Source organism: Pseudophryne corroboree, chromosome 5 (genome assembly GCF_028390025.1).
Source record: "Pseudophryne corroboree isolate aPseCor3 chromosome 5, aPseCor3.hap2, whole genome shotgun sequence".
Lineage (NCBI taxonomy): Eukaryota > Metazoa > Chordata > Amphibia > Anura > Myobatrachidae > Pseudophryne > Pseudophryne corroboree.
Window position 1 is genome coordinate 324,167,923 of NC_086448.1, and position 20,987 is coordinate 324,188,909.

Sequence of the window (20,987 nt, forward strand, 5' to 3'; positions counted from 1 at the left end):
CTGGCACTGTGGGGGCATTTATGTTTCTGGCACTGTGGGGGCATATCTGCACTGTGGGGGCATTTATGTATCTGGCACTGTAGGGGCATTTATGTATCTGGCACTGGGGGCATTTAGGTATCTGGCACTGTGGGGGCATTTAGGTATCTGGCACTGTGGGGGCATTTATGTATCTGGTACTTTGGGGGCATTCATGTATCTGGCACTGAGGGAGCATTTATGTATCTGGCACTGGGGGTATTTATGTATCTGGCACTGTGGGTATTTATGTATCTGGCACTGTGGGGTATTTATGTATCTGGCACTGTGGGGCATATCTGCACTGTGGGGACATTTATGTATCTGGCACTGTAGGGGCATTTATGTATCTGGCACTGTGGGGGCATTTATGTATCTGGCACTGGGGGCATTTATGCACCTGGCACTGTGGGGGCATATCTGCACTGTGGGGACATTTATGTATCTGGCACTGTAGGAGCATTTATGTATCTGGCACTGTGGGGGCATTTATGTATCTGGCACTGTGGGGGCATTTATGTATCTGGCACTTTGGGGGGCATTCATACATCTGGCACTGTAGGGGCATTTATGTATCTGGCACTGGGGGCATTTATGTATCTGGCACTGGGGGCATTTATGTATCTGGCACTGAGGGGGCATTTATGTATCTGGCACTGTGGGGGCATATCTGCACTGTTTGGGCATTTATGTATCTGGCACTTTGGGGGCATATCTGCACTGTGGGAGCATTTATGTATCTGGCACTGTTGGGGCATTATGTATCTGGCACTGTGGGGGCATTTATGTATCTGGCACTGTGGGGGCATATCTGCACTGTGAGGGCATTTATGTATCTGGCACTGTAGGGGCATTTATGTATCTGGCACTGGGGGCATTTATGTATCTGGCACTGGGGGCATGTATGTATCTGGCACTGTGGGAGCATTTATGTATCTGGCACTGTTGGGGCATTTATGTATCTGGCACTTTGGGGGCATATCTGCACTGTGGGGGCATTTATGTATCTGGAACTGTGGGGGCATTTATGTATCTGGCACTGTGGGGGCATTTATGTATCTGGCAATGTGGGGGCTTTTATGTATCTGGCATTGTGGAGGCATTTATATATCTGGCACTGTGGGGGCATATCTGGCACTGTGGGGGCATTTATGTATCTGGCACTGGGGGCATTTATGTATCTGGCACTGGGGGCATTTATGTATCGCACTGGGGGTATTTATGTATCTGGCACTGTGGGGGCATTTATGTATCTGGCACTGTGGGGGCATATCTGCACTGTAGGGGCATTTATGTATCTGGCACTGTAGGGGCATTTATGTATCTGTAACTGTGGGGACATATCTGGCACTGTGTGGCCATTTATGTATCTGGCACTGCTGGAGGGCATGTCATGTCTTGCTGGCACTGCTGGGTGGCATGTTATGTGTTGCTGGCACTGCTGTGGGGCATATCATGTGTAGCTGGCACGGCTGGAGGGCATATCATGTAGTGTTCCCGCTAGGCATCTGTGGCTAGGCAATGTGTCTCAGTGCTCTACCTGGTGCAAGGTTTCTCAGTGCTCTACCTGGTGCAGTGTGTCTCAGTGCTCTACCTGGTGCAATGTGTCTCAGTGCTCTACCTGGTGCAATGTGTCTCAGTGCTCTACCTGGTGCAATGTTTCTCAGTGCTCTACCTGGTGCAATGTGTCTCAGTGCTCTACCTGGTGCAATGTGTCTCAGGGCTCTACCTTCTGAAAATGTGTCTAACGTGCTCTGCCTGGAGCAAACTGTCTAACGTGCTAAACCTCTCGCAGTGTGTATAGGAGGTTCTACCTGGTGCAATGTGTATTAGCTGCCCTACTGTGTGGTGTAATGCGAATTGCCACTATTATGTGGCCACGCCCCTTCCCCACGAAGCAACTCCCCTAAATTTTTGCTGTCCATGCTTTAGCATGTAGGAAGGGCAACAAGCATTACAGTATGTACATCATTTTGCCCTCCTAACTTAAAAATGTGTCCTCCCTGTGATCAGCATTCTGCCCTAAAAAGTGAACACTATCGTGTGTAGCTGGCACTGCTGGGGGGCATATCGTATGTAGCTGGCACTGCTGGGGGGCATGTCATGTGTAGCTGGCACTGCTGCGGGGCATGTCATGTGTAGCTGGCACTGCTGCGGGGCATGTCATGTCTATTTGGCACTGCTGGGGGGCATATCATGTCTATCTGGCACTGCACATTATGTGTATCTGGAACTATACTGGAGACATTATGTGTATCTGACACTATACTGGAGACATTGTGTGTAAGGAACACTACTGTGGCTGTTATGTGTAAGGCTGCTAATTGTGTGCGTAGAGGGTGGGTGAAAATATATTTATTTATAGTTTGATAATATGAAGTTACGAGGCCACACCCACTTTTCCATAGGCCACACCCATTTTTCCAGGCGAAGGAGGCAGGATTGCCACCCCTCTATTTTTATGGGAAGAGTCACAGTCATGAAGAACCACAGGGAATTTTTTAGATGAGAGACTAGGATGAGAGGAACCCCTAAAGTGCATTTCTTGAAGAAACACTATATCCCCCTGCACCTGTTGGAGAAACATGTCAAGTTTAGTTAGCTTCTGAGGACTATTAAGACCTTTAACATTATACGTATTTATCTGTACCGGCATTCAATGAGTAAATAAAGCAAAATAAAAAGCCGCAGAGAGAAAACCTAGGCCTTGGCTCGATAGACCCCGGCAAAAAAAACAAGAAGTGGGAAAAAGAGAAAAAGAAAGAAACCATAAAGAGAGAAAACGAGAAAAGCAAAAAGAGTAAAGAAGGAGAACCTGAAAAAAGAGAAAAAGCAAAGGAAAACACAGACCCTAATGGTAAGAGTCTACAAATCTGACCACCCATTATAGGGCTGGTGGTGAGATAAATCCACCACCGCTCAGTAAGGGTCCAAGCAACCCAGTGGGGGCGAGGAGCTGACCTCGGCATAATTTAGCTAAACCCAAATGGGCCATACTCAAAAGGGTAAATAAATAAAACATATACAATAAATTTGTCACTTTAAAGAAAAAAAAGAGAGAAATATTGAAACCAATACTGCGCTGTATAACTAGTCACTTGAAACCACTAGAAATGCTCTAAGAAATAGAGACAAAGAAAAAGCAAAAATATACAGATACCACTCAAGGCAAACAATCCAAAGAGAAGCTTGAGGAGAAGAAGAAACAGTCGGGATTGTAGACCATATACGGCGGGGAGCTCTCTGTGGAAGAGGATAAGAAGCTGGATCTTTCTTGGAAGTTGAGGAACCTGGGGTGCTTGGATCCACAGGAAGAGGGAGGTTTATTTTTGACACCAGGCGGAGTGCCTTATCTTCAGAACTGGCCACCAGTTGTCGACCATCCCAAGTAACGATTAAGGAGAAAGGGAACCCCCATCTGTATCTAACATTATTATTCCGAAGAATTTGGGTGCAACCTCTGAGATCCGAACATCTCTTTAGAGTGGTCGGGGCAAGGTCCTGAAATATCGCCAACTGACAGGACTCAAAGAGACATTTTTCCTTATCTCGTGATAGGGCCAGAATCCGCTCCTTTGTTTTAAAGTGATGACATCTTAAGACCACATTGCGAGGAGTCGCAGATGAGCTTTGAGCGTAGGGCTCTGTGGGCCCTGTCCAGGGACAGTAATTCGAGAGGTGTATCGGGAAGCAGATGTAAAAAGAAACGTAGTAAGAAATCCTCAAGTTGTGCCGGTTCCACAGATTCAGGCAAATTTTTTATGTTTAAATTGTTCCTCCTTTATGTGTTCTCCAAATCTTCTTGCTGGTCTTGAAGAAGGTAAATGTCAGCTTGCATATCTGAAACTGACTGACTTCTGAAGTCCTGAGACCGCTTTTTGTATTTCTGAATGGAATACTTTTTTAAGGCATTTCATCTCAGAATGGATTGAAGCAATACTGTCCTTTAGTGAAATGCTGGATGCCTCAACATCCTCCTCATACTCAGAGAGTTTAGTCGCTTGAGCCACTGAACCTTGTTTTTGAGAAGCAGATTGCATTTACAGCTGAATGAGATAAGGTTCACCTGAGTGGCAGATTTATGTGGTTTGGGCATAATGAATGCAGTTATGGATAGAGAAAAGGTTGAAATTAAATCATCTGAATATCGAGTGGAGCATGGTCACTAATGTGACATTATGTAGAACCCCTTGAGCATGTACGGGAAGCAATGAGAACATGGTAAACGTCACAAAATGCTATTGTTCCTCTCTTTTAACATAAGTTTCCTTGGTTAGGGTAGACTATTTCAGGATAATAGCTTGCAGGGATGACAGAAGAAAGTCATAAAAGGTTCCCTAGCCCCTGGCCTCTCTGGGAGGAGAGTACTTGTATCTCTGGGAAATGAGCCCTTGAGGGAGCTCAGAGTGACAAGGATGTTGAGGCTGTAATTACCAGGTGGAGAGAGCACTTGAGATCCCAGCTATGAGTGAAGGACCGGCTGCAGCTTTCACCTCAATCGAGCTCCACTATACACTGCTGCCAGGGAAGAGTAGCTTGTCAGCAGGGAGAAAGGGGGGTAAGCGCACCCACCAATTCCAGGGCTCAGTCCAGAGCAACAAGAGGAGGGCACCAAGAAGATGTACAGATGGACGGGTCATGTGCGGGGCCGCCAGCACAGGGAGCCACTAGACCCTCTTCGCGGAGGTCGCGGGTGGACTCCACGCTGAACGCAGGGCTCCGGGTGTGAAGCAGCCGGGGAATCCTCGCTACAGCCGGCCGAGCCGCGGGCAGCCAAAGATGGGAATACCAACGGAAACTTATCCGGTGCTGGAGGAAGCAGGACCGGTCCCCAGCAGCGACCTCTGAAATGGATCTGGGTAGGGAGCAGAAATTGAGGCTGCGACTTCTCCCCGCAGGTAGGCCCATACTCGCGGCAACACCAGGGACTGTTCAAGACTCCCGACAGGACACAGGTAGGTGCTCCCGGGTGGCTGAAGGTGTAGGGGAGCTCTGCAGACTGTTAGGGGTGGGATACCCCTCTCCAAAAGCCCCCAAATATCCCAAAACTGCAGGAGCCCGGGGGATACACAGCCTCTCCTCATGCCCACCAGGCCATGCCCCCTTTTGTCAATTTAAAAAAAGAATCTGCAAATCCAAAACCAGTCACAACGGTTTAGCAAATCCGAATCCAACGCCGGACGATGAATTAGAGTCAAATCCAATTCCAGCAAAAATGGTCCAGTGTACATATCTACTTAAAACAATAAATTCTTGCTGGTGTCACAGTCTCTTATTCAAATTGCCTTCACTACATTTTTCTCGCCCTTTCTCCACTTGATTGTAAACTTTCCTAAGCTGTGTCCTCCCTATCCTTTGTTTGCACATCTGTACTTATTTTGTCTGCTCTATTTTATTGTGTATGTCCCTGTTTTCTTAAATGTGCAGTACTGCGGAGCATCTTTCAAATAAACATCATTCATAGAAACAGACTAGAGCTACTTTTGTATTTGTGATTTGTTCATTTCCTCTTTATAGCTGTATTTGTATTACAGTAAGTATTTCACTCTCAGCTGCATGAGGTTTATTCTCCATTCTGCATCTTCACATGTTTGCGTAGAGTCCTCCTCTTGAGGCAATTCAGGAACTTTATAAACAGATCACAGATTCCTCCTAGTCAGAGACTCGATGCTGCCCTGAGAAGTGTGAGGGTCTGAAATTTGCAGAATAGAACTCAAAAGAAGTAAGTGTGGATCACCTATATGAATTTTGTATTGTCATATAATTTTATAAATCTACATCCAGTACAATTATTAGTCAGTTTATTGCTGTGAGTATATTTCTGGTTGGTAAGTGGGCTAATAAAATAATAACTATACTGGGGTACAAAAATTCATATGAAACCAATGGGAATCAGATATTAATTATTTTGTACGTGCAAGACTACGTATATTTTAGGCCAGAACTTCATCCATGCATACCTCACGTAATCACATTTCTATCTGTATTTAAACTTTACACCTGCAATTTGGGAAGCAAATACAGTCAAGTCTGCATCATCTCTACATTAGTGAAAGCACTAATCGAAATTAAAATATTCAGAATTCTTTGCTGAAGATATTTTTGGCCTTGGGGTGCCGTGAAAAAAATTCCAATACTCTAGGGCAGTGTTTCCCAACCTCGGTCCTCAAGGCACACTAGCAGTCCTGGTTTTAGTGATATCCAGGCTTGAACACAGGTGACTTAATTAGTACCTCAGTTTTTTTGATTTAACCATCTGTGCTGAAGCCTGGATATCAGTAAAACCTGCACTGTTGGTGTGCCTTGAGGTCCGCGGTTGGGAATGCCTGCTCTAGGGAGCCGTTATTCAAAAAAGTTTAGGACCCAATTTTGTATGGTTTGTAGGACTTTATCGACCAAGTGTCCGTGGTATTTTTATTAGGAAGTCAATAGAGAGGTTTTACATTAAAAAAACATGTGCTTGTTTGCCTTACCAACAGCTACACCTAATTTTCAGGTTGCCTAGTGTAAAATTACTATATGCAGCTTCCACATATGTACAAGTAGAAGTTTTACTTTAGAAAATGCAATATATTTGAGATGAGTTGTCATAGGTGGTCATTCCGAGTTGTTCGCTCGTTGCTGTTTTTTACAACGGAGCGATTAGGTGGAAAATGCGCATGGTATGCAGCCCACATGCGTTCACTAATTTAACACAAAACTTTGGAGATTTGCACAAGCTCGAACGATGTTTTTTCATTGCTCGAGTGATCGTAGTGTGATTGACAGGAAGAGGATGTTTCTGGACGGAAACTGGCCGTTTTCAGGGAGTGTGCTAAAAAACGCAGGCGTGTCTGGAAAAAATGCAGGAGTGGCTAGAGAAACGGGGGAGTGGCTGGCCGAACGCAGGGCGTGTTTGTGACGTCAAACCAGGAACTAAACGGACCGAGGTGATCGCAATCTAGGAGTAGGTCTGGAGCTACTCAGAAACTGCAAAGAATTATTTAGTAGCAGTTTTGCTAATCTTTTGTTCGCTATTCTGCTAAGCTAAGATACACTAACAGAGGGCGGCGGCCTAGCGTTTGCAATGCTGCTAAATGCAGCTAGCGAGCGAACAACTCGGAATGACCACCATAGTTTTTGATGCATACTAATAATGTGCAGTCCCCATCAGGATCTATTGGGTGTTACTGTAAAAGTAAAGACTGGCTTTGCTAGGATGACACACTTATGGTCACTGAGCATTGCAGCCAGACATGGGTTGCTTAAGAGTGATGTGGAAATTGAAAAATTAAATTACTTGTAATTCTAAACTCAGTTATTTTGCAATATGGTATTAATAAGTAAATTTAAGCTAAAAGGAAATATGTTGAGGTAGATACAGTAGCTCATGTTCGCGTGGTAAATGGTTAAGATATCCAGAATGATAAGGCTACCTATTTTATCTATCCATTTAGATCGGGTGGTCTTCAGTATGCCGGTTGTCGGGATCCCGGCGCACAGTATACCGGCGCCGGAATCCCGACAGCCGGCATACCGACACTTATTCTCCCTCATGGGGTCCACGACCTCCCTGTAGGGAGAATAAAATAGCGTGGCGCGCGTAGCGCATCACCGTGCCCGCAGCGTGGCGAGCGCAGCAAGCCCGCAAGGGGCTCATTTGCACTCGCCATACTGTCGGTATGCCAGCGGTCGGGCTCCCGGCGCCGGTATGCTGGTCGCCGGGAGCCCGACCGCCGGCATACCATACTACACCCATTTAGATCTACCCTTACATATATCTTTCAGTCTTATTGGGCAAAAGGCTTAAAACAACAAAATCAATCCTACAGTAGCCTATGGGTTTTTTTTTTCCTACTAGCAAAAGAGGGTGTCTCTAGAAGCTTTCCTGATTATTTCACCAGGTACCTAGACACAGACACCAGGATGTTATACCCCTTTAAGTCTTGCAGTTACATCCTGCTAATCATCCTTTTGTCAGGCTGGAAGGCCAGAACACCGGAACTGGACCATAGAAATGGAGACCCGGCCTTGCTCTCCATTCACCCCAGAGACACCCTGCTCTCCATTCACCCCAGAGACACCCTGCTCTCCATTCACCCCAGAGACACCCTGCTCTCCATTCACCCCCAGTTATACTTGACTATTAATCCCTTCACTGAAGACGAGTGGGGCTTGTCCTCCAGGTATACAGTAACAGCTTCTTTGTCCTCCTCAGCAAGGGGCAAAAAAAAAAAAGCTTCTTAGATCGCCCCCACCGTACTATCGACTGACGGGGACCCCCAGCAGCCGCCGGGTTGCATTGAAAAGTGATGGGGAAAAAAATCAAAATGGTGGGGGGAGGGACATTAGGGAGGAAATTCAGTTAGCCACGATAATTTACCATGGGCTAATTGATCCATGTGACCAGTGCTTAAAGTGGTCCTAGAGAGGTGGTGGAACTCACAATAGCCACACAATAGTAATAATGACCACAGTAGTAGCACCCCTAATACACATAATACCCACAGCAGGAGTGCCCCTTATGCAATGTCCACTGTACTGGTAGTGCCCACAGTGGTAGTGCCCCTTATATAGAGCCCATAGTAGTGGTTCCCCTTATGCAATGCCCACAGTAGTAGTGCCCCTTATGTCCCCAGGAGTGATGCCCCTTATGAAGTGCCCCCTTTACAATGCCCTCAGTAGTGCCCACATTAGTAATGACCTTAATGGTAATGCTCCTGTGTAGTATTGTCCCCAGTAGTAGTGTCGCCTGTAGTAATGCCTCCAGTCATTTAGCACCCTGTAGTTTAGCCCCAGTAGTTATGCCCCAGTAGTTTAGCCCCCTGTGGTAATGCCCTTGCAGTTATGACCCCAGTAGTTTAGCCCTCATGTAGTTTGCTCCATGTAGTTTAGCCCCCAGTAGTAATTCCCCCAGTAGTTTAGCACCTGTAGTTTAGCACCATGTGGTTTTCCCCAAGTAGTTTTCCCCCAAGTAGTAATGCCCCCTGTAGTTTAGCCCCTGTAGTTTAGCCCCCAGTAGTTTAGCCCCCTTGTAGTTTAGCCCCCAGTAGTAATGCCCCCCTGTAGTTTGCCCCCTTGTAGTTTAGCCCCCTGTAGTTTAGCCCCCAAGTAGTAATGCCTCCAAGTAGTAATGCTAGTAATAGTTTGCACCCTTGTAGTTTGACCCCAGTAGCTTGCCCCCAGTATCTTGCCCACTTGTAGTTTGCCCCCTTGTATGTTGCCCCCTTGTAGCTTGCCCCCTTGTAGTTTGCCCCCAGTAGTTAGCCCCCTGTAGCTTTCCCCCAGCAGAAGCGCCGCTAATACACTCACACATATGTTAAAAAAAAAAACATACTCACCAAGCCCTGCTCCTGAGTCCCACCACTGTGGTCTTTCGGCATCCGCTCCTCGGCACTATGGGAGAGACGTCATGATATCTCTCCCATAGCGCACACAGACAGAGCCGGAAGCCGGAGCTCAGTAGTGAGCTCCTGCCGCCGGCTTCCGCTGTGGAGAGGGAGCCGGGTGCCCACTGGTAACACAATCTCAGCGGGCACCCGGCATCACCATGCGGCGCCGGGCAAACGTCGGGTTAGGTGAGCCGGAGGAGGCGGAACTGCATTCAGCCTCCAAGTGGAACTGACGGAACGCAGTTCTGCCCTGTTCCAGCTCACTTTAACCCCTGCCTGGGACTATTCAATTAGGCCTGAATGTAGCCTGCAGCTCCAGCTAACAGGGATTTCCTTAAAAGAAGCCCATGATAAATAGCCTGTTATCGGATGCCCGACCATGTTAACACATACAGATATGTCCTCTGTCATCCTGCAAGTTGCGGTAAACGCGACTCATTTGCTGTGAATAGTGTTAAGCTAGGCTGAAGGTTAATCACTACCACCATATGTATGCACGCAGCAAGTGATTACCCACAAGCTGACATAGGACACATCTGTAGGTCTGGGAACTTATCTCAGGTACTACGTGTTAATGTCCGATAACAGGGTAATTTACCGGATGAGGAAAAAAGGGCTCTAATTAAATATCCCCAAGGCTGCAACATGTTTTTCACACCGGGTAGATTACTGGGTCTTATTGAATTCCCCCCTAAATCCCTCTAGTTCCGGATATCAGCGGATTGGCAAGATAATTGCAGGATGAATGTGGCTAACTAATCTGGTGATATCGATCGGTCAGGCATGCCGGATCATCCAGCATGTCCCTCCAATGCAATATTTTTAAGTGTCTGGTTGACCACATCAGGCAGTGTATGCCCTACCGCGGCCGACTGATGGACATTTCCCCTGTTCCTTCACATGGGAAGGAATGGGGAAATGTCTCCTCCCTGGGGGCGAAGCGCCAATATCACGTGACATGCACTGTAAAAAAATCTCACAGTGTATGTCCCGGTATCGGCAGTGGCAGATAAAATGTCTGTCAGCCTGTTGCCTGTGTCTGCCCAGCATTAGATAGGAAGCAGCACACTATCTGTGAGGTCTAAAGGGCCCTACACACTTAAAGATTATCTGTCCAATCTGGCTGATTGGAAAGAAATCTGCCAATGTCTGGGAGTAAAAACAAAACAATAATAAACCTGATGGCGCGAATGGTTAGGTATATTGATAAATCAGATGGTCTTTTATATACAAACTGTTAGTATATTGGTTCAGTTGCGTCAGACCCCAGAAACTTGTCTGCCCAAGTTTCAGTTCAAATAGCAATAGAATATATACACAAAGAGCGGCGCTAGAGAACCATTAATACTATATGTAAAAGCCAGTGGTTTAAATTGAAATAGTAATTTATTGCACATAAATACACACATAAAAATAAGAATTAAAAACTAAGCAGTATAATGAACAAATAGCACCATAAAGATACACTTGTAACTAGCAATCAAGTTCTGTGTTAACAGATTGTAACAAGTACACGTATCTGATTGTACTCAATATAAAAATAATAATAATAATAATTACAAAGTTCAGTCCCAAATGAAACTTTTGACCCAAATGGAAATAGAGCTCGGGTCCCGTATATTACTATTTTATCATGTAGAGCAAAGAATTCGACTAGATTTTTATTGTAGTGCTCGCTGGTGAATCTGGGACAATCAACCATTTGCTCCCAAAATACAGAAAATGGACAAAAACGTATATCCATCATTCTCTGAAATGTGTCCATGTAATCCAAAAGGCAAATTGTTCTAAAACAGTAGTGTTTGAATGGGTTTTTTTTAAATCTAGAATGGTGATGTACAGGGCTGTTGTCAGTCATTAGTAACATCATTCAGATGCACTAGCTAGAAGACCAGACCATGATTTTGCATAGAATCAATAGGACCGATTGAATTGTGGCGTGCATCATCTGCTGGCCATCTATAGTAGTGGGCATCTGTCGGAGCTATTCAGTTGTTTCTCCGGTAGACACCCATTAGCCGTCGCAGTCTCATTTTTTTCTCCCAGCACAAGGAGGTGTGAAAAAAAATATGTGTTAAAAAGTCCATAGTTTGGGCGCCCATTGAAGCGCTTTAGATGGGTTCAGCCGCTTTGCATGGCTAAACCCGGAGCTGTCAGGTGCCTTAACTACTAAAGACACATCTTCCATTGTGCTCCAGTGAGATCTGCGATTACCTGCTGAAATAACCACTGTTCCAGCATGCCCAGTATACACTCACCAGCTGGGGAGCTGAATGAAACCCCACTCTGCTCAAGCTCCGTTCCATCACCAGTGTACATGTAACTCAGTATGACTGTACCTGCTACCAATCAATATCCTAAAGTAACTGGAATGTTCATAGTTTGATTCTTCCGCTTGTGTGTGCCTACAGTACATACATGCACACACATCAGTTCCATCAGGAATGTCCTTGAGTACATAAGGATGATGCACACCATAGAAAGAAATGAAGAAAATGACTGATCACTACTATTGCAAAACTTTTCATATGACTTATGGAGGTAACATTACCATTCTGATTTAGATAAGATACACTTGCGGAAGATAAGTTTGTGATATAACTACAAAATGTGAGTGGATTTTCAGAGTAGGGGTTATTGGACCATCAAGTCTAATTGAAGATATTTAACTATAGAAAATTTTTAAAGCAAATCTGTGTGCTTTAATATCATATATTTCGTCCAGGCGAATTAGAAGAAGCTATACATAATGTAGTGTATTGACGTAAAGGGTGGAATTCAATTGTTTGAAAAGTCAGCTGGGTGTCTGGTTTTTCCTGTCTATTAGATAGGAAAAAACAGACTCCCAACTGACTTTTCAAACAATTGAATACCCCCCTAAGTGTTTGAATACAGTGACTTTATAGGTTTACACTAACTTATTTCCAGACAGTAAATGGGCGTCGGGCAATCATGTTCTATTTTCACTGGTGGTTGTGCAAAGAACATAGGGCCTAATTCAGAGTTGATCGCAGCAGCAAATTTGTTAGCAGTTGGGCAAAACCATGTGCACTGCAGGGGGGGGGGGGGGGGGTGTAACATGTGCAGAGATAAATTATTCCCCTCAGCACCAGTATTTTGACATCATCAATGCGGGAAAGCCCAGAGGTGTGGCCTGACAAAGATTGGCATTATTCTTGAAATTCCATAGCGAAGCACGGGTATTCAGCTAGTATTTTATATATGTAAGGTTGGATAGGCCTTGCGAATAAAGTCCTGTTGAATTGTTTGCTGTGCTGCTAGCGTATACGAGGATACCAGGCCTCCTACCCAATTCCAAACCTGACATTGTAACTTTGAATTTTCCTTTATGAACTTGAAACGGACAAACTTGTTTCTTTTTCTCTCTTCGTTTATTTCTTTTGTTGCTTACCACGCCATATAACTTTGTGTTATTGTGTAAACTTTTGATGTTTTATTTCATCCAAATAAATTCCTGTCACGCACATGCCTATTGCGTATATATATATATATAATTTTATATACTGTATATAGAGCACCGACCATAACACAAGTCACATAGATACAAGTCAGAGCGCTGCATACCCAATCATCCTTATGTGATATGTGTGTGTGTGTGTGTGTGTGTGTGTGTGTGTGTGTGTGTGTGTGTGTGGTAGGGCCTGCGTGAGACACTGGGACAGGTTGACTCAGCTGAGTTGCGGCTCACCTGCTTAAAGCAGATCTTGCAGGCCGGTGTGTCTCTGCTCTGAGTAGCTCCTGCTGTCCTGGGAAGAGGTGGTTCCAGACGCTGCTTTCTCCCCATCCTCCTCCTCCCCGGGGGCCCGGGAACGAGTGGCAGCAGTATAAATTAGTGCAGCCACCTGAATGTCACATTAGAATGTCACATTAGGAGCCAGTTGCGAGCCAATCAGAGCTTGCGGACTGGTAGATATCAGGAAATCAGGAGCTCTGCGAGCTCTGATTGGCTTGCAGCCGGCTCCTCATATGAAATGCGACAGGCGCTGCACTGCTATCTCTGCATGGCTGCCTTTGCTGCATTCAGCTAGCTGCACCAATTTATACTGCTGGCACCTGGGCACCCTCTCTGTCAGGGCCCAGGACGCCAGACCCCACAGTACCCCTCTGATGGCGGCCCTGCCCCACATGCTGATGGGGGCTGAACTTGGACTGAAACGGCATTGGAAGTGTTACTATTCATCTCAACGACCCCGAAAACTATGGATTTTTACATGTCACCCCCTTTCCACCCCCATCCCCAGGGGTGCTATGGGTGTCTTACCCCACGATATTTTTTTCCAGGTTGTAAGTCATATGTGTACCAAGTTTGGTGTAAATTGCTCTAGGCATTCCAGAGTTATGCCTGAAAACTATGGATTTTTACATGTCACCCCCTTCCCACTCCCACCCCTAGGGGTGCTTGGGGTGTCTTACCACCACAGCATTTGTTTCCAGACTGTAAGTCATATGTGTACCAAGTTTGGTGTAAATTTCTCCAGGTATTCCAGAGTTATGCTTCGCACGTCCCTGTTATGCTGGAACATACATACATACACACAAACATACGTCCATTTTCTCGTATATAGATTATGCTTCGGGTGCCTCAGGCCAGTTTATGATGACTGGTATATGAGCTATCACAAGTACGTTAATTGCAATGCTAAATAAACCAATGCAAAGAAAGACATACAGTAACTAACATGGCATTTTGTATTAGTCAAAGACTAAAATAATGGCATATACTTGCCCATATGGATACATCTGTTAAGTGTGTATACAAGAAAGGAACATGTCAAAAGCAATTAGTTCAGCTGCAGTACTGAGTCATAATATTGGAGCCCTGGAGGAAGACGCCAACTGGTACCATCTCCATTAATTTAGGAGACGGATGGGTCTTGCACTGCTATGCTTGTGAGATACCAGGTGGTGTTTTTGAGACTGTGGTGAATTTCCTGTCTAGTAGTGAGGGGGAGAGTGTCAATATATGATTCCCATAGCGTAAAAAAAGTTCCACGTCTTTTTCTTTAGAATAACTTCTATCCATCCATCCTAAACAAAAAGTAACATTTATTCACAAATAAAGGCATCTGTGGGGGCATACTATTAATCCAGCCCGGTAATATAGTCTCTTTGCCTGCGACACTTAAAGCTAGCGATATCTTCTTACTCTCCACGGTTAATCATAGGTATGGGTCAAAGATTCCTAAAATCATCATCCTGGAGTGAAGGGTACAAAATGTACAAGTTTCGCCTCCGCATAACGGTGTCTGAGATGCCAGAAATATTGGACAATGGGGCAAGCCCAGAGGCTTAGGTCAGCCAGTTGGATTTACCTTCAGCAATCTCAGTATGTTTTAATATTTTCCTTAAAAGTGTATAATGGACAGATATGTCCCAGTCCTTTTCTGAAAAGTGCCCCAGCACATGCATTATATAGAAACGTGCTTGTAGAAAGGCTAAAGGATAGGGGCTAACCATTGCAAATTGTGTGGACACTTCGGCAAAGGTCAAAAGATGCTGATTATCTATAGAAACTAGAGATTGGATACTATTAATCGCCGCCAGCTTCCACATAGTGAAGGGGTGAGCAGCCATGCCATCCAGAAAGTTGGGGTTTTGAATTAGGGATAAATGTAGGGAATTATATGGGTTCAAGCCAGCATTATGATGTAGGATATACCAAATTTTTCTCGTTGTCCACAAAGGTGGGTTCAACTTCAATGCATCTGATATCTCCCGGTGGGTTGGGGCTGGGAGACCAGCGCTAGGGAGAAAGGTGCTGGGGAATGCCAGTGGGGGGATGAGTGCAACAAAACCCCTTGCGGGCTCACTGCGCTTGCCACGCAGTGGGCTCAGTGGCTCGCTGCTCTCACCACAGGTTCTATTCCCACTCTATGGGTGTGTAGTGGACACCCACAAGTGGGAATAGTCCCTGTCAGTGGGCATGCTGACTGTCGGGCTGGTAAGCGGGTGGGATCCCAGTGCCAGCACGGTGACCGCCGGGATCCCAAGTGCCGGTCACATGGCCGGATCCCCTCCTGGTCATGGTGATGGAGAAAGCATGTCAAAGCTATGTCACTCAAGATACCCTGCTCCATGGATGTATTTGTATATATGGAAATTTTATTAAGCCAATCACGCAGATGTCATAAAAAGTCCACATGATTATAGGCCACAACATTTTATTATAAAGCTAGCCCACCGCAATAGTCACTTTTGGTGAGATACCTTAATTTTTTTGCACAGAAGTCACCTTTGGTCAAAACACCTTGGACCAATTAAAACCTGCAAACTCCACTGCACTTTATATTGAAATTGTTTTTAATGTGTATGTTTTGTATGGTATGCCATTAAAATTCTTTTATATGTTTATGAAACATGTTTTGAGGCAAAAATAATTATATGGTATCATACCCAATATGGGTAATTCACATCTCTAAGAAAAGAGCGCCAGGAATCCTATATTAATTTGTTTTTGATTCTGCTTTATTGGGAATTGGTGTTTTTTCCCTCCCTTTAATATTGGATTTGGGCTGCACTATCTTTTTTTCTGCGCATTGTTGTCGATTCACATTGATACTATTGAAATGAGATATGACTTAAAATCTAGAGTGAGACAAATAATGAGGGAATTACCAAATTCGATCTGTCTGGCATGTATTTGGCTGAGTTGAGGATATTGGCTGGGTCATAGTGCGACACTATAATAAAATGAATGTCCACCTGGCAAGTGTTAGTAATCAACTCATCAGGTACGGGAATTTTATCAATGGGAGAGAGGGACCCATAAACCATAGAAAGATGCATATGCATTCTGTCAGTTGAACTTGACTGTCTCCAGGGGACTGACAAGCTTAATGTATGTGTAGAGGAATATAAATATTGACTTTGAGAATTGAAAGACCACAGTGCTAGTGACGTTTTATCAAGTGAAGGATCTTCAACCGTTTAAAAATACCCTCCCAAAATGAGGGGGTGGTTAAGTCTACCCTGAAGGATATGGCCTAAATCTTGGATGTCAATATGGGTATGAATGTTTGGGGCATATACATTGACCACTGTATATTTAGAATGATATATGATGCGGAAAAGTATAGCAACCGCTCTAACCTTTCTACGATAAGTAACAGAAATACAAGGACCAATCCATGCGGCTATCAGTGAATTTTCCGCATTACAAATCCAATGTGTCTCCTTAAGAAACACCATATCTGGAGTAAACCATTTGAGATGGGTTACTACTCTCTTTAGTTTTATGGGTCTGTTCAGACCACCCACGTTCCGGGATATAATTTGCAGGAGCTTTGGGGGTCAATAAAAGCAGGAATTAGAGATGGCATAGCTACTCACCCCCCAACCAAGGGGAGATAAGTCATATGATAGTCTTCAACCACCAGATATCACAGCTACGGTCGGTAGTCCCCCACCAGCTCCAGGTCTTCAAACATATGATAATTAAACAATAGAGCAATTGTAATAGTATTTTTTCAGATCGTCACAGCAGATTCACAATGCCTCTTAACAACTTTTTCTAATTTTCCTTGGCAAACCAAAACAGTGGGGGCATAATCTAGGCCTAGAGGTGAGCACATATAACAAAAACAGATACAGCTAAGAGTAAAGGTAACATTACATGGGGATGTTACCCCTAGGGATCAACAATATAAATTTCTCTGACGTCCTAAGTGGATGCTGGGACTCCGTAAGGACCATGGGGATTAGCGGCTCCGCAGGAGACTGGGCACAACTAAAGAAAGCTTTAGGACTACCTGGTGTGCACTGGCTCCTCCCACTAAGACCCTCCTCCAGACCTCAGTTAGATTCTTGTGCCCGGCCGAGCTGGATGCACACTAGGGGCTCTCTTGAGCTCCTAGTAAGAAAGTATATTTAGGTTTTTTATTTTACAGTGAGATCTGCTGGCAACAGACTCACTGCAGCAAGGGACTAAGGGGAGAAGAAGCGAACCTACCTAACAGGTGGTAGTTTTGGCTTCTTAGGCTACTGGACACCATTAGCTCCAGAAGGATCGACCGCAGGACCCGACCTTGGTGTTCGTTCCCGGAGCCGCGCCGCCGTCCCCCTTACAGAGCCAGAAGCATGAAGAGTCCGGAAAATCGGCGGCAGAAGACTTCGGTCTTCACCAAGGTAGCGCACAGCACTGCAGCTGTGCGCCATTGCTCCTCATGTACACCTCACACTCCGGTCACTGATGGGTGCAGGGCGCTGGGGGGGGGGGCGCCCTGAGTGCAATATAAGACACCTTGGCTGGCAAATCATCACAATATATAGTCCCAGGGCTATATATGTGATAAATTACCCCTGCCAGAATCCATAAAAAAGCGGGAGAAAAGTCAGCCGAAAAAGGGGCGGGGCTTCTTCCTCAGCACACTGGCGCCATTTTTTCTTCACAGTGCAGCTGGAAGACAGCTCCCCAGGCTCTCCCCTGTAGTTTTCAGGCTCAAAGGGTTAAAAAGAGAGGGGGGGCACTAAATTTAGGCGCAATATATGTATACAAGCAGCTATTGGGGGAAAAATCACTCAATTATAGTGTTAATCCCTGCATTATATAGCGCTCTGGTGTGTGCTGGCATACTCTCTCTCTGTCTCCCCAAAGGACTTTGTGGGGTCCTGTCCTCAGTCAGAGCATTCCCTGTGTGTGTGCGGTGTGTCGGTACGGCTGTGTCGACATGTTGGATGAGGAAGGTTACGTGGAGGCGGAGCAGAGGCCGATAAATGGGATGTCGCCCCCTGTGGGGCCGACACCAGAGTGGATGGATAGGTGGAAGGTATTAACCGACAATGTCAACTCCTTACATAAAAGGCTGGATGACGTAACAGCTGTGGGACAGCCGGCTTCTCAGCCCGCGCCTGCCCAGGCGTCTCAAAGGCCATCAGGCAGAGCCGTAACTAGGTGTGGGCAGTTGGTGCTTTGCCCACAGCGCATTTTCCCTGTGGGCGCACCTTCCGCTGTCCGCATACACCGTGACTATTAGCCGGCCCCCTACCTTCAGACACCTGCTGCGCGGGCCGCTGTGTATATTACAGCAGGCAGCGCTGATCAGGCAGTCTATCTATACCCGTGTGCTTCGTCCCCCCAGCTGCTCTTGCAAAGTGTGACAGCAGCGGAGAACTGCCGCTTAGGTCGCAGCAGGTCTCAGGGGATCCACGGCGCTGGCTGAGCTGATCGGCTCTCCATCAACCAACAGGCAAGCAAGCTGTGGCAGGTCCGTTTTGAAACTTGTTATCTCCGCTCCTACAAGGCTCCTAATCACGGGACAGGTATCTTTGTAAAGATGAGACTCTCTAGTTTTCGGGGGGTACCAAAGGCAAGTCAGTGGACCACATAGAAGCAGAGATAAATAGCATTAAAGTCGGCGGCATTGACCCGGGAATTGCGGGGAAGGAGGGAGGGGGGATTAGGGGTGTTTGCTGCAACATTCACTTGCTAATGGCCAGCGGGAGAGGGGGTGACAGTGAGCTTTGGGAGGGGAAGGGTTGTGTGAATGCATAATAAATGAGTGTCGGTAAGTATGTGTGCCAGTTAGGGCTGGGCATCGTCAGTAAGTGGTATCTTCTGTGTGTCAGTAAGTGGTATCTTCTGTGTGTCTGTAAGGGGTATCTTTGTTACTAAAGTGTGTCTATCAGTAGTATGTATAATGACGTGCGAGTAATGTCAGCAAGGGCTGCTTGTGTCAGTAAATGGTATATATTTTAAGGGGTGTCCATTGTCCATGTCAGTGTGTTTGTGTCAATAAGCAGTATCTGTCACTAAGTGGTGTCCGTGTCAATAAGTGTCTGTCAGGTAGTGTGTGTCTGTCAGTAAGATGTGTCACTAAGTGTATCTGTGTCAGTCAGCTCTTGTGTCAGTGCGTTTGTGTTAGCAAGTGGTATCTGTCAATATTGGGTAACTGTGTCAGTAAGCGTTGTCTGTGTCAGAAAGCAGTATCTGTGTTAGAAAGTGGTGTCTGTCAGTAAGGTGTCTGTAGGCAGGGCAGTAACTAGGTGTGGGCGGATGGTGCCTAGTACACAGCGCACTTGTGCTGTGGGCGCACCATCCGAATACACCCCCATTGGCCGCCACCAGCTGCAGCGCTGCCTGCTTCCATTTTTTAACCGTAGCGTTGCGCCCAGCTGCCTCTGCCAGACGCATCGCTGCTGATATACAATAGCCGTCAGCGCTGGGAAGCAGTCTCAGTCTCCACTCCTCCCCCCTCCTCTTCCACTCGTGCAGCAGCCCAGTGCCCTTCCAGCATACAGGCTGGTCCAGGGACACACCTCCTCCCAACAGGTAGCCGCACAGGGGATGCCGGGAGGACGGGTTTGAACAGGGACATCCCCCGCCACTGCCGCCATGGCTGCCCGCACTCCCATGAAGAGGAAGCTCGGCTCCGCCACCGCTGCTGCTGGGTGAGTGCACTGCTGCCACCATTACATAGGTACCTGTGTGCATGTCTCTCCGCCATGTGCTCAGGCTAGGCTCCCAGTACTGGTGCTTAGCTGCTGCTGCTCATGTAAATTAAGCCACAGCATCTCTAACCCTCTCCCACCTTTCTCTCCCTCTCCCACCCCTCTCTCTCTCTCTACCAGCCACCTTTCATTCTCTCTCCCTCCCAACCCTATTTCCCCCCCCCCCTCTCTCTCTCGTGACTCTAGCTGCCGTAATGTGTGATAGGGGCTCTACCTGGAGTAATTTGTAAAATGAAGCGCTACCTGGTTTAATGTGTGTAAGTGGCGCTACTGTGCGGTGTAATTTGAATCATGGAGACTATTGTGCAGCTTAATATGGCTTAATATGATTTGGTATTATTTTGTGGCCCCTGCCCCTTCTCCATGAAGTCATACCCCTATATTCTTGGCGCGCACTGGCCCTCCTATAAATATGGGGGGGGGGGGGGGCCGATGCTGTTTCTTGCACACAGCGCTAAAATGTCTAGTTACGGCACTGCCATCAGGGGCTAAAAAAACGCCCGTTACCTCAGATGGCAGACACAGATGTCGACACGGAGTCTGACTCCAGTGTCGACGAGGTTGAGACATATACACAATCCACTAGGAACATCCGTTACATGATCTCGGCAATGAAAAATGTGTTACGCATTTCTGACATGAACCCAAGTACCACATAAAAGGGGTTTTATTTTTGGGGAGAAAAAGCAGCCAGTGTTTTGTTCCCCCATCAGATGAATGAATGAAGTGTGTAAAGAAGCGTGGGTTCCCCCGATAAGAAACTGGTAATTTCTAAAAAGTTACTGATGGCGTACCCTTTCCCGCCAGAGGATAGGTCACGTTGGGAGATATCCCTTAGGGTGGATAAGGCGCTCACACGTTTGTCAAAAAACATGGCACTGCCGTCTTAGGATACGGCCACCTTGAAGGAACCTGCTGATAAAAAGCAGGAGGCGATCCTGAAGTCTGTATATACACACTCAGGTTATATACTGAGACCTGCAATTGCCTCAGCATAAATAGTGCTGCTGCAGCGTGGTCTGATACCCTGTCAGATAATATTAATACTCTAAGACAGGGATAATATTTTGCTAACATAGAGCATATTAAAGACGTCGTCTTATATATAAAGGATGCACAGAGGGATATTTG

The 20,987-nt window shown here is 46.1% G+C and overlaps 1 protein-coding gene across 1 annotated transcript in view; it reads left to right on the forward strand.

The window, feature by feature from the left end:
- The first annotated feature begins 5,676 nt into the window (after positions 1 to 5,676).
- Positions 5,677 to 20,987, forward strand: part of LOC134927697 (probable G-protein coupled receptor 141) — a 76,262-nt gene continuing 60,951 nt past the window's right edge. The window contains exon 1 of the mRNA XM_063922518.1: positions 5,677 to 5,740. The gene's annotated coding sequence lies outside the window, so the exon portion shown is untranslated. The remainder of the gene's footprint in view (positions 5,741 to 20,987) is intronic.